Genomic DNA, 13224 nt, shown 5'->3' on the forward strand with positions numbered 1-13224 from the left:
GGAAAATTCAAAAATCTGAGCTAGAAAGGGACTTGGGAGTCATTGTGCAGGATTCCCGAAAGGTTAATTTGCAGGTTGAGTCTGTGGTGAGGAAGGCAAATGTGATGTCAGCATTCACTTCAAGAGGACTAGAATATAAAAACAAGGATGTAATAGAAACATAGAAAACCTGAACATGTGCCGAACATGTCCCTACCTTGGAATATACTAGGCTTAACTATGGCCCAAACACGAGGAAATCTGCAGATGCTGGAAACTCAAACAACACACACAAAATGCTGGTGGAACACAGCTGGCCAGGCAGCATCGATAGAGAGAAGCACTGTCGACGTTTCGGGCCGAGACCCTTCGTCAGGACTAACTGAAAGGAAAGATACTGAGAGATTTGAAAGTAGTGGGGGGGGGAGGGGGAAATGCGAAATGATAGGAGAAGACCGGAGGGGGTGGGATGAAGCTAAGAGCTGGAAAGGTGATTAGCAAAAGTGATACAGAGCTGGAGAAGGGAATTGCCTCCAGCTCTGTATCCCTTTTGCCAATCACCTTTCCAGCTCTTAGCTTCATCCCACCCCCTCCGGTCTTCACTTATCATTTCGCATTTCCCCCTACCCCTCCTACTTTCAAATCTCTTAGTATCATTCCATTCTGTTAGTCCTGACGAAGGGTCTCGGACCAAAACGTCGACAGTGCTTCTCCCTGTAGATGCTGCCTGGCTTGCTGTGTTCCACCAGCATTTTGTGTGTGTTGTTTTAACTATAGCCCTCTATTGTTCTAAGTCTCATGTACCTATTCAAAAGTCTCTTAAAAGACCCCATCGTATCTGCCTCCACCACCGTTGCCAGCAGCCCATTCCACGCACTCACCACTCTCTGAGTAAAAAAACTTAACCCTGACATCTCCTCTTTCCCTACTTCCCAGCACCTTATACCTGTGTCCTCTTGTGGCAACCATTTCAGCCCTAGGAAAAAGCCTCTGACTAGCCACATGACCAATGTCTCTCATCATCTTATACACCTCTATCAGGTGACCTCTCATCCTCTGTCGCTCCAAGGAGAAAAGGCCGAGTTCACTCAACCTATTCTCATAAGGCATGCTCCCCAATCCAGGCAACATCCTTGTAAATCTCTTTTGCACCCTTTCTATGGCTTCCACATCCTTACTGTAGTGAGGCACCCAGAACTGTGCACAGTACTCCCAGGTGGGATCTGACCAGGGTCCTATCTAGCTGCAACGTTACCTCTCGGCTCCTAAATCCAATTCCATGATTGATGAAGGCCAATACACCGTCCACCTTCTTAACCACAGAGTCAACCTGCGCAGCTGCTTTGGGTATCCTATGGACTCGGACCCCAAGATCCCTCTGATCCTCCACACTGCCAAGAGTCTTACCATTAAACTATATTCTGCCGTCATAATTGACCACTTCACACTTATCTCGGTTGAAATCCATCTGCCACTTCTCAGCCCAGTTTTGCATCCTATCAATGTCCCGCTGTAACCTCTGACAGCCCTCCACACTATCCACAACACCTCCAACCTTTGTGTCATCAGCAAACTTACGAACCCATCCCTCCACTTCCTCGACCAGGTCATTTATAAAAATCATGAAGAGTAAGGGTCCCAGAACAGATCCCTGAAGCACTCCACTAGTGACCGACCTCCATGCAGAATATGACCAGTTTACAACCAGTCTCTGCCTTCTGTGGGCAAGCCAGTTCTGGATCCACAAAGCATTGTCCCCTTGGATCCCATGTCTCTTTACTTTCAAGCCTTGCATGGGGTACCTTATCAAATGCTTTGCTGAAATCCATATACACTACATCTACTGCTCTTCCTTCATCAATGTGTTCAGTCACATCCTCAAAAAATTCAATCAGGCTCGTAAGGCACGACCTGCCCTTGACAAAGCCATGCTGACTATTCCTAATCATATTATACCTCTCCAAATATTCATAAATCCTGCCTCTCAGGATCTTCTCCATCAACTTACCAACACTGAAGTAAGACTCACTGGTCTATAATTTCCTGGACTATCTCTACTCCCTTTCTTGAATAAAGGAACATCTGCAACCCTCCAATCCTCCGGAACCTCTCCCATCCCCATTGATGATTCAAAGATCATCGCCAGAGGCTCAGCAATCTCCTCCTTCACCTCCCACGGTAGCCTAGGGTATATCTCATCCGGTCCCGGTGACTTAACCAATTTGATGCTTTCCAAAAGCTCCAGCGCATCCTCTTTCTTAATATCTACATGCTTAAGCGTTTCATGTCTGCTGCAAGTCATCACTACAATCACCAAGATCCTTTTCCATAGTGAACACTGAAGTATTCATTAAGTACCTCTGCTATTTCCTCCGGTTCCATACACACTTTCCCATTGTCACATTTGGTAGGTCCTATTCTTTCACGTCTTATCCTCTTGTTCTTCACACACTTGTAGAATGCCTTGGGGTTTTCCTTAAACCTGCCCGCCAAGACCTTCTCATGGCCACTTCTGGCTCTCCTAATTTCCTTCTTGAGCTCCTTCCTATTAGACTTATAATCTTCTAGACCTCTAACATTACCTAGATCTCTGAACCTTTTGTAAGCTTTTCTTTTCTTCTTGACTAGATTTATTACAGCCTTTGTACATCACGGTTCCTGTAACCTACCATAACTTCCCTGCCTCATTGGAACGTGCCTGTGCAGAACTCCACACAAATATCCCGTGAACGTTTGCCACATTTCTTCCATACTTTTCCCTGAGAACATCTGTTCCCAATTTAAGCTTCCGATTTCCTGCCTGATAGCGTCATAATTCCCCTTAATCCAGTTAAACGTTTTTTGTCTGTTCCTATCTCTCTCCAATGCTATTCTAAAGGAGATAGAATTATGAACACTATCTCCAAAATGCTCTCCCACTGACAGATCTGACACCTGACCAGGTTCATTTCCCAATACCAAATCAAGTATAACCTCTCCTCTTTTAGGATTATCTACATATTTGTGTCAATAAACCTTCCTGAACACACCTAACAAATTGCACCCCATCTAAACCCCTTGCTCTAGGGAAATGCCAATCGATATTTGGGATTTTAAAATCTCCCATCATGACAACTCTGTTATTATTACATCTTTCCAGGATTTGTTTCCCTACCTGCTCCTCGATATCCCTATTACTATTGGGCGGCCTATAAAAAATACCCAGTAAAGTTATTGACCCCTTCTTGTTCACAGCCTCCACCCACAGAGACTCCATAGACAATCCCTCCATGGCATCCACCTTTTCTGTAGCTGTGACGCTATCTCTGATAAACAGTGCCATGCCCCCACCTCTTTTGCCTCTCTCCCTGTCCTTTCTGAAACATCTAAAACCCGACACTTTAAGTAACCAATCCTGTCCCTGAGCCATCCCCGTCTCTGTAATGTCCACCACATCATATCTCCAAATACTGATCCACGCTCTAAGCTCATCCACTTAGTTCACAACACTCCTTGCATTAAAATAGACGCATCTCAAACTTCTGACTGCGTCCTTTCTCTATCACCTGCCTATCCTCCCTCTCGCACTGTCTACAAGCTTTCTGTATTTGTGAACCAACCTCTTCTTCCCTAGTCTCTTCAATTCTGCCCCATCCCCCAACAATTGTAGTTTAAACTCTCCCCAGTAGCCTTAGCAAAGCTCCCCACCAGGATATTGGTGCCCCTGTGATTCAATTGCAACTTGTCCTTTTTGTACAGGTCACTCCTGCCCCAAAAGAGGTCCCAGTGATCCAGAAATCTGAATCTCAGCCCCCTGCACCAATCCCTCAGCCACACATTTATCCTCCACCTCATTCTATTCCTATTCTCACTGTTGCGTGGCACAGGCAGTAATCCCGAAATTACTACCTTTGCGGTCCTGCTTGTCAACTTACTTCCTAACTCCCTGTAGTCTGTTTTCAGGACCTCCTCCCTTTTCCTACCTATGTCACTGGTACAAATATGTATCATGACCTCTGGCTGTTCTGCCTCCCACTGCAGGATATCTTGGACATGATCTGAAACATTCTGGACCATTGCACCTGTGAAGCAAACTACCATCTCAGTTTCTTTCCTGCGTCCACAGAATCACCTGTCTGAACCCCTGACTATAGAGTCCCCTATCACTACTGCCTTCCTCTTCCTTTCTCTACCCTTCTGAGCCACAGGGCCAGACTCTGTGCCAGACACATGGCCACTGTTACTTCCCCCAGGTAGACCATCCCCCCCCAGCAGCACTCAAACAGGAGTACTTATTCTCAAGGGGTACAGCCACAGGGGTACTCTCTAGTACCTGACTCTTCCCCTTCCCCCTCCTGACTGTGACCCAGTTGTCTGTCTCCTGTGGCCCTGGTGTGACCACCTGCCTATAAATCCTTTCTATCACCTCCTCACTCTCCCTGACCAGGCGAAGGTCATCGAGCTACAGCTCCAGTTCCCTAACTCGGTCCCTTAGGAGCTGCAGCTCTACACACCGGGTGCAGATATGGCCGTCCAGGAAGCTGGGAGACTCCAGGACCTCCCACATCTGACACCGAGCACAGAAAACCGGCCTCACACGCATACTTCCTCCTTTCCACAATATCACCGGTAAACCTACCTTGCCTTGTCCCGTTACCACCTAAGGCCAGTGAGCCAAAGCCCCATCACTCTGCTGCCCGCTCAGAACGCTTCCTGCTGGAGTAGTAGGGGAGGGAGTAGGGAGGAGGGCAGGAACTGGGGAGGACGGGATGGAGTGTGAAGTGGGGAGTGAGGAGGAGGGGAGCTGAATTTGAGAGGAAGTGCAGCCATGGAAAAATTGGAAACATGATGAAAATGTCGAACAACTACTTCCATATCCCTTCTGGTACAAGGTGAAATTTTTCCTTGCAGTGTGGGCTTTAGCTTATTGTTGTTCAATCAAGTAATAAAATAATTTCTTTTGTCAGTAACAGTTTCTGTGGTTCTTGTTTCCATTCAGAGAAAACAAATAATGCTGTTATCTCCCTGAATTCATACCATAAAAGCAAATGATAAAAAGTGAACACAATACAGCTGTAAAAACTGCAAACATCTATTACAATCTCCAGTAGAAACACGCCTTTATAAAATAGACATATAATAATGATGATGGTTTAATTCAAAGAAGGGTAAAGTGATTCTGTTCGGTAAGAATACAAGGAACAAGAACATAAATCTATGTCAGTGTAATGGAACATAAGGACAATCATCACAACTTCCAGCAATGACAACTCACAGCCAGGTACAGGGCCCAGCAGATGGAGTGGGAGAAGTCCATAGTCTGGCAGGGGTGGGGGAGAGGATGGAGCAACGGGAAAGGGGAATTCTTATTCTGACTTACCCTTTCCTTTCCAGTCCTGATGGAAGGTCTCGGCCCAAAAAAGTTAAACTGTTTTCTCTTGTCCATAGACGCTGCCTCCCCTGCTGAGTTTGGCCAGCATTTTGCATGTTTTGCGTTACTTATCACTAATTTTTGCTTTTAAGTTGTACCTCAGATTGCTCATATTCCCTCACCAAACCTGTCGGTGGGATTAGTGCCCACTTGGACCACAACAACTGGATCATTCCCTTCCATTACCAAGTTTCCCTCCAGCTCAGAAGGGAAGATCCTTACCCTAGCATCAGGTGGGCAACATAGCCTTTGGTGTTCTGTATCTTTGCTGCAGCAAACAGTGTCTGTCCCCTTCATTGTGCTGTCCTCTATCACCACTTCATTACTCATTTCTCCCACTGATTAAATGGCCACCTGTGAGATGGTGTCATGGACTGTTTACACATCCTGCCCAAAGTTCCCACCCTCATTCAAATCTGCAGAAAGGACCTTGTACCTGTCAGACAAGAGTAGGTGTTCAGGTCTCCTGAGGGTGACCATTTGAATCCTTCTCCCTCATCTTGTGTTGCACCCTCCTATTCTTGTCCTACCATCCATATATGAGGAAATGAATCAAAGAGGTACGACGGTCTCCTGCAACAGTACCTTGGTACCTTCTCCCTGAGTGGCACAGTCTCTGAATCTCAGTCTCCTGCTTATTAATCCTGGCTGAAGTTCTTCTAATAGTGAATATCTGCTGTGGACTAACACACAGATAATGAACTTTTGGTCTGATATCTGGTTATTGTGTTCAATTCTGGTCACCTCATTATAGGAAGGATGTGGAAGCTATGGAGAGGGTGCAGAGGAGATTTACCAGGATGTTGCCTGGTTTGGAGAACAAGTCATATGAAGCAAGGTTAGCAGAGCTGGGACTTTTCTCTTTGGAGCGTAGAGGGGACTTGATAGAGGTCTACACGATTATGAGAGGCATAGATAGGTTGGATAGTCAGTACCTGTTTCCCAGGGCACCAATAGCAAACACCAGAGGGCATATGTACAAAATTAAGGGAGGGAAGTTTAGGGCAGACATCAGGGGTAAGTTTTTTACACAGAGGGTTGTGAGTGCCTGGAATGACTTGCCAGGGATGGTGGTGGAGGCTAAAACACTAGGGGTATTTAAGAGCCTCTTGGACAGGCATATGGATGAAAGAAAAATGGAGGGTTATGGGTTAGTGTGGGTTTAGTACTTTTTTATGATTATATGGGTTGGCACAACATGGAGGGCTGAAGGGCCTGTACTGTGCTGTAGTGTTCTATGGTTCTATGGTACAGGTTGATGTACAATCAAGAAGCAAGCTGGATTACAGAGGAAAAAGAATGAACTCACAGAATTGAAGAAATGCAAATACCTGGTTACAATGGAAATGCTAAATGTAGTTATAAAAAAATACCCACAACTGGAAAAGTACTGGCAGTGATAATATTCATAGTTTTTGGTATAAAATTATTTGTCTTCATCTGCACCTATTAATACACTTCAACAATTTTCTTAAAAATCCAGAAAAGGTGCCCAAATTTTTGACAGTAAGTAAAACACATATCTTGCCTAAAGGAGAAATCACAAATGATACGTCAAAATATCATCCTAGTACTCGTTACAAACTATCCATAAAATTGTCACGTCGTGCATCTCACAACTAATCACCGATCACTTGGATCGCCATAAGGATATGACGGGACGTAAAGAACAACTGATAATACAAACTGTAATACTAAAACAAGCCCAGCAGAAAAGCAGAAATCTATCATGTTGTTATATTGACAACTAAAAAAGTATTTGATACCGTCCCACAGTCATGGTTAATAGAAGTTCTTAATATATGAGTATAAACTATAGTCAATACTTGTGAAATCCCTTCATCATCTGAGGAAGTACTGGCATCCTATAATCATCCTATCTAGTAACAACCAAAGATGAGCAACCACTGTTAACAAATCGAGACATTTTTCAGTGCAACTCTCAGAGCCCACTATGCTTTTGTCTAGGTTTAAATCAATCTCTGATTTAACAAATCAGATGAAAATTGGATATCAAATCAGAAACAACTGAACAAATTATACCCTGAGATACCTTTGATACATAGATGATTTGAAATTATATGCATCTTCATCAGTAAAGCTATAGCAATTAATTCAAATAGTAAAACTATTTTTGAAAGATATAAACATCTACTTTGGGCTATGGGTAACCCTAGGTAATTTCTAAAATAAGTATATGTGTGGCACAGCATTGTGAGCCAAAGGGTCTGTATTGTGCTGCAGGTTTTCTATGCTTCTATAGCAATTAGTTCAAATAGTAGAACTATTTTTGAAAGATAAAAAATATGAACTTTGGACTTGATAAATGAAGAACATTAACACAAAGAAAGGTGCAATAGAGCTAATAGAATACAAAACAGAGCAGCAGGATACAACACAACCAATGGATGAATATGAAACATGGGATATCAACAAGCAAAGTAAATAGATCAATGTGCAATAAAGAGAAAACTTTCAAGGCTTAAGAAGATCTGTCAATCAGAGCTCAACGGGAAAAATATCACAAAGGCAATAAAAACTCTACCCATATTAATATATTCTTTTCATATATCTTAGTTTGAAACTGATATGGAAAAATTACAAAGAAAAGTAACTGAAATGACAAATTCTTGTAAACACTCCATACACTGAAATGTGCTGAGATTAACAATATCTAGGACAGAACAAGGAAGAGGAATAGCAAACATACAAAATTTACACAACAGTCAGATAAAATTTCCAAGGATATATTTTCATCAATGTAACAGGTCTCAGCACTCCATGCTGGTACATCCAATTCTGATAAGAAGTACACATCATTAAACTTAAATGAAAGGACAACCCAGAAAAATGAAGAAATTATCACTATAGAGGAAAAAAGTTAACTAATGGAAGAGCATGACTCTCCATGGATGACATCCCCATGATCTGAGCAGGATGGATGTTGACAAAGACCCATCAAATATCTGGCTCAGATATGGAGACATCTTCACAGAAACAGAAGGGCTCCTTATGCCAATACAGGACCAGATGGTTAACACAAAAATGATCATAATTGCATTATAAAATACCAATGAATTCAAGATGATAAATTTTTGAAAATGCAGAGAAAAAAATAGAAACATTACAGAATCCTGTAGCAGTTTATCACAATCTTTTCTTTTCCAATATTTTTATTAGTTTCTACATAGAAGAATACAGAGTACAAGAAAGTGTATATAAAGGTCAAAAAAGATTTTAAAAAGCTACCAATTACATTATATCAGTTCATAATAACAATCACATTCCCCCATATTCATATAAGTTAATCAATAGTTATATTGAACTACACTAATTTATTATAAATAAGAGTCTAACCCCTACCAAGACCGAAGCTGTTCATTAAGGAGAAAAGAAGGTAAAATACTTTCCCATATAATAAAAATTAATAATAGCCAACATCTGAGTTTAAACAACAAATTGAAGGTTTTGAAAATAATACGGATGTCTCCACAATGTTTGAAAGTCTTGATGAGATTCCGAAATTGAACAACGAATCTTCTCTAAATCAAAACATGACATAATGTCGATTAACCATTGAGCATGAGTAGGAGGAAAAACATCTTTCCATTTAAACAAAAGCTTCCTCCTAGCTATAAGAGAGCTAAAGGTCAAAATACGTGAATCAGATGCCTTCAGGTTGATATCCTCTCCTGCAACAATACCAAATAGGGCCGTCAGAGGGTTAGGCTTAAAATTGACTTTAAAAAGTAAGGAAAAAGTTTGAAAAACTTCCAATATATTTCAAGGCTTGGACAAGTCCAAAACATATGAATTAATAGAGCTTCTCTATTAGTACATCTGTCACAGTAGGGAGATACATCTGAATAATAACGAGATAGCTTATCCTTAGTCATATGAGCTCTATGTACCACCTTAAATTGTAGGAGGGAATGACGAGCACATAGCGATGAAGTATTAACCAGTTTAAAAATTTCATCTTAAAAAGATGAAAAGATTAGAAAGATCTTAAAAAGTCTCTGAGTTGTAAATATCTAAAAAAGCGAGTTTTGGGTAAACTATATTTACCATAACTATATTTGGCAATTGCTCAAATGAAAAAAGATTTCCTCCAACAAACAGATCCCAAAAACCTTTAATACACAACCTGTCCCATTCCTTAAAAACTAAATCAGTCATGAATGAATGAAAAAAAATTAGAATAAATGGGACTTGAAAGGAAAAATCTCAAAAAACCAACCTGTTTTCTAAATTGTATCCAGATCCTCAGAGTATGTTTAACTATTAAACTTTCAGTTAGTTTACTTACAGATAAAGTAAGTGAGGATCCAAGAAGAGAAATAATAGAAAATTTATTAACAGAGTTAGCTTCTAAAGAAACCCATACCGGACAATCTACGTGATTAATATAATATAGCCAAAATGTAAGATATCATATATTAACTGCCCAGTACTAAAACTGAAAATTAGGTAAGGCTAAACCTCCAGACTTTTTTAGATTTTTGAAGATGAACTTTACTTAAATGAGGATGCTTATTTTTCTGTATAAAAGAGGATAAAATAGAATCAAGAGTCAAAAAAGGATTTATGAATAAAAATGGGTAAAGCCTGAAAAGATATATAAATTTAGGTAGAATATTCATTTTAATAGAATTAATTCATCCAATCAATGATATTGAAAGAGGTGACCAATTTAATGATATCCTTTTTACATGATTCAATAAAGTAAGAAATTTTTCTTTAAACAGGTGTTTGTAATTCTTAGTAACTGTTACACCCAAATAAGTAAATTGATTCGTTACAACTTTAAAAGGGAGATTAGTATTAATTGATACCAAATTATTTAAAGGAAATAATTCACCCTTGTGTAGGTTCAATTTATATCCTGAAAACTAGCTAAAATGGGAGAGTAAAGAAAGCACGCAAGGTAACAAGGTCTCAACATTAGAGATAAACAGCAATATATCATCAGTGTAAAGTGAAATTTTGTGAGTAATACCTCTCCTTAAAATAGCACAGATATCATTAGATTCTCGAAAAGCAATGGCAAGAGGTTCTAAAGCTAGATCAAAGAGCAAAGGATTCAATGGACAGCCTTGTCTAGTTCCGCAATGAAGTTAAAATGGTTTGGAACTTTGAAAATTATTAACAACCCGGGCAGAAGGAGATAGATAAAGTAATTTAATCCATTGAATAAAATCTGGTCCAAAATTAAATTTTTCTAAGTATTTAAATAAATAATTCCATTCAACCCGATGGAAGGCCTTCTCAGCATCTAAGGATATCACACATTCGTATATCTCCTGGGAGGGAGAGTAAATAACATTTAATATACAGCGTATATTAAAATGGAAATGTTGGTTTCTAATAAATCCAGTCTGATCAGCAGAAATAATAGAAGGTATTATATTTTCAATCCTCGAGCCAGAACTTTAGAAAGGATTTTAGTATCAGCATTGAGTAATGAAATTGGCCTATATATAGCGCATTCAGTTGGGTCCTTGTTCTTCTTTAGGATAAGAGAAATAGAGGCTTCTTAGATTGCGGCCAGCTACCCAATTTGAAAGATTCCAAAAAGACTAAGTGTAACTGCGGTATAATTAAAGAAGAAAAAGCCTTATAAAATTCTCCAGAACATCCATCTGGACCTGGAGCCTTCCACAAGTGTAATGAACGTACAGCCTTGGCAATTTCCTCATAAGAAATGGGTTGATCCATCCGTTTACAATTATCTGCAGAAAGTGCAGGAGTATTTATTTGATCTAGAGAATTATTCATTACAGTATTATCTTTAGGGGACTCAGAACTATAAAGTTTAGAATAGAATTCTGTAAAGGTATCAGTTATTTCAGAGTGATCAGTTGTCCTATCACCATTAGTTTTGCAAATTTCTTTAATTTGTCATTTAACTACATAAGTTTTTAATTGGTTGGCCAATACTTTGCCTGATTTATCTCTGTCAATGTAAAATTGAGTTTTATCTTTAAGAAGTTGAGTTTCAATTGGATATGTTAACAGAAAATCATATTTAGTTTTAACTTCAACACGTCTTTTATATAAAACTGTTACAAGGACATGGTGATGGAATGAACCCATGTGCTGAACACAGGCGCGAAAGCCGAGTAGCGAGGTGTTACGGTCATAGTGAGCGTGGAATTGGTGCCAAGGGAGACTTTACCCAGAGTCTTGGTTTTACTACAGAATTCAGGAATGATGCTAGACTAGAACTGATAGTCCAAAGAAACATGGAATGAGGTTACTTATACACAAGTCGACCAATGAACTGGCAGCTCCTAGTAATGGTCACAGGGATTTTATACTGCATTTGCTGAAGAAAAGCAGGTGTTTGTTGTTAGTGGAACCTGGGAATGATTGGGAATTAAACGAGGTGATTGAGGCCCAATTCCTGCAGAAAATAGCCAGGTAAGCTATTGACAGAAGGGACTGTGACAGTACCCCTCCCTCAACGGGAGCCTCCCGGCTATCCTCCAGGCCTGTCGGGATGGTCCTGATGAAAATCCTGGATGAGGGAAGGGTCTAGGATGAAGGATCGGGGAACCCAGGAACGCTTTTCTGGACCGTACCCTTCCAGGTCTATCAGGTATTGGAGACCCCTGCCCCTATGGCGCACATCCAGTAGTTTTCAGACGGTGTATGCCGTATGGTCATCAATGATACGGGCAGGTGGGGGAGTCTCAGCCAGGGGACAAAAGGGGCTGATGGAGACTGGCTTTAACTGAGACACATGAAAAGTTGGGTCGATGCACATGGACCTTGGCAGCTTTAGGCTGTGGGATTGATAACCCTTTCAACCCTGAATGGTCCCAGGAAGGGAGGGGCGAGTGTCCTATGCTCGTTTTTGAGCGGATGTCCCTGGAGGAAAGCCACGCCATCTGCCCAGGATGGTACTCCAGTGCTGGAGTCCAGTGTTGGTTGGCTGTCATCTTATTTCAATCTGTTGATTTGAGTAGGGCTGTGCATGTCTCCTCCCAAATCTTAAGGCACCAATCAATATGGTCCCGAACCGATGGTACCACAATCTCCTCTTCTTGCATGAGGAACAGCGGAGGTGGTCGGCTCCAGGTCGATGGGTTGTTTGTCGTTACAGAATGTAGCATCACCTCCAGGTCTTGGTTGACCTGTTCCATCTGCCCATTCATCCGGTGGTGGAAGCCAAATGACGGGCTAACTGATGCACCTAAGGTGGGAGGATAGTCTCGGGACTGGAGGTGTCATCCTTGGAGTCATGCTGGTGAGACAGCACGACCAGCTTCCCGTTCTTGGTTCCTGGACGGTAATGAGGGTAAACTTGAACTGCCCAAAAAACAATGCCCAACGGGCCTGGCGGGAGTTAAATCGCTTGGCGGTCTGAATATACCCCAGGTTCATATGATCAGTCCACACCACAAATGGGTGTTCTGCCCCCTCCAACCAGTGTCTCCATTCTTCCAGTGCTAGTTCGACTGCCAGCAGTTCCCGATTCCCCACGTCGTAATTCCGCTCGGCGGGGGACAGTCGGCGAGAGTAGAAGGTGCAGGGGTGAAGCTTTTCATCCGAACTTGCCCGTTGGGATAGGACCACTCCTACCCCAGAGTCAGATGTGTCCACCTCAATGATGAATTGATGGGATAGGTCCGGATGGACCAGGATGGGAGTCGTGGTGAAACACCTCTTTGGGTCGGTGAATGCTGAGTCCACTTCGGAGTCCCAGCAGAACGGTGTGGTAGGCAAGGTCAGCCGGATAAGGGGGGCTGCCACTCAACTGTAGTCTCTGAATAATCTGCAGTAGAAGTTTGCAAACCCCAGGAATCATTGAAGTAGTTTGTGTGTCGTGG

This window comes from Hemitrygon akajei, chromosome 2, assembly GCF_048418815.1.
Source record: "Hemitrygon akajei chromosome 2, sHemAka1.3, whole genome shotgun sequence".
Classification (NCBI taxonomy): domain Eukaryota; kingdom Metazoa; phylum Chordata; class Chondrichthyes; order Myliobatiformes; family Dasyatidae; genus Hemitrygon; species Hemitrygon akajei.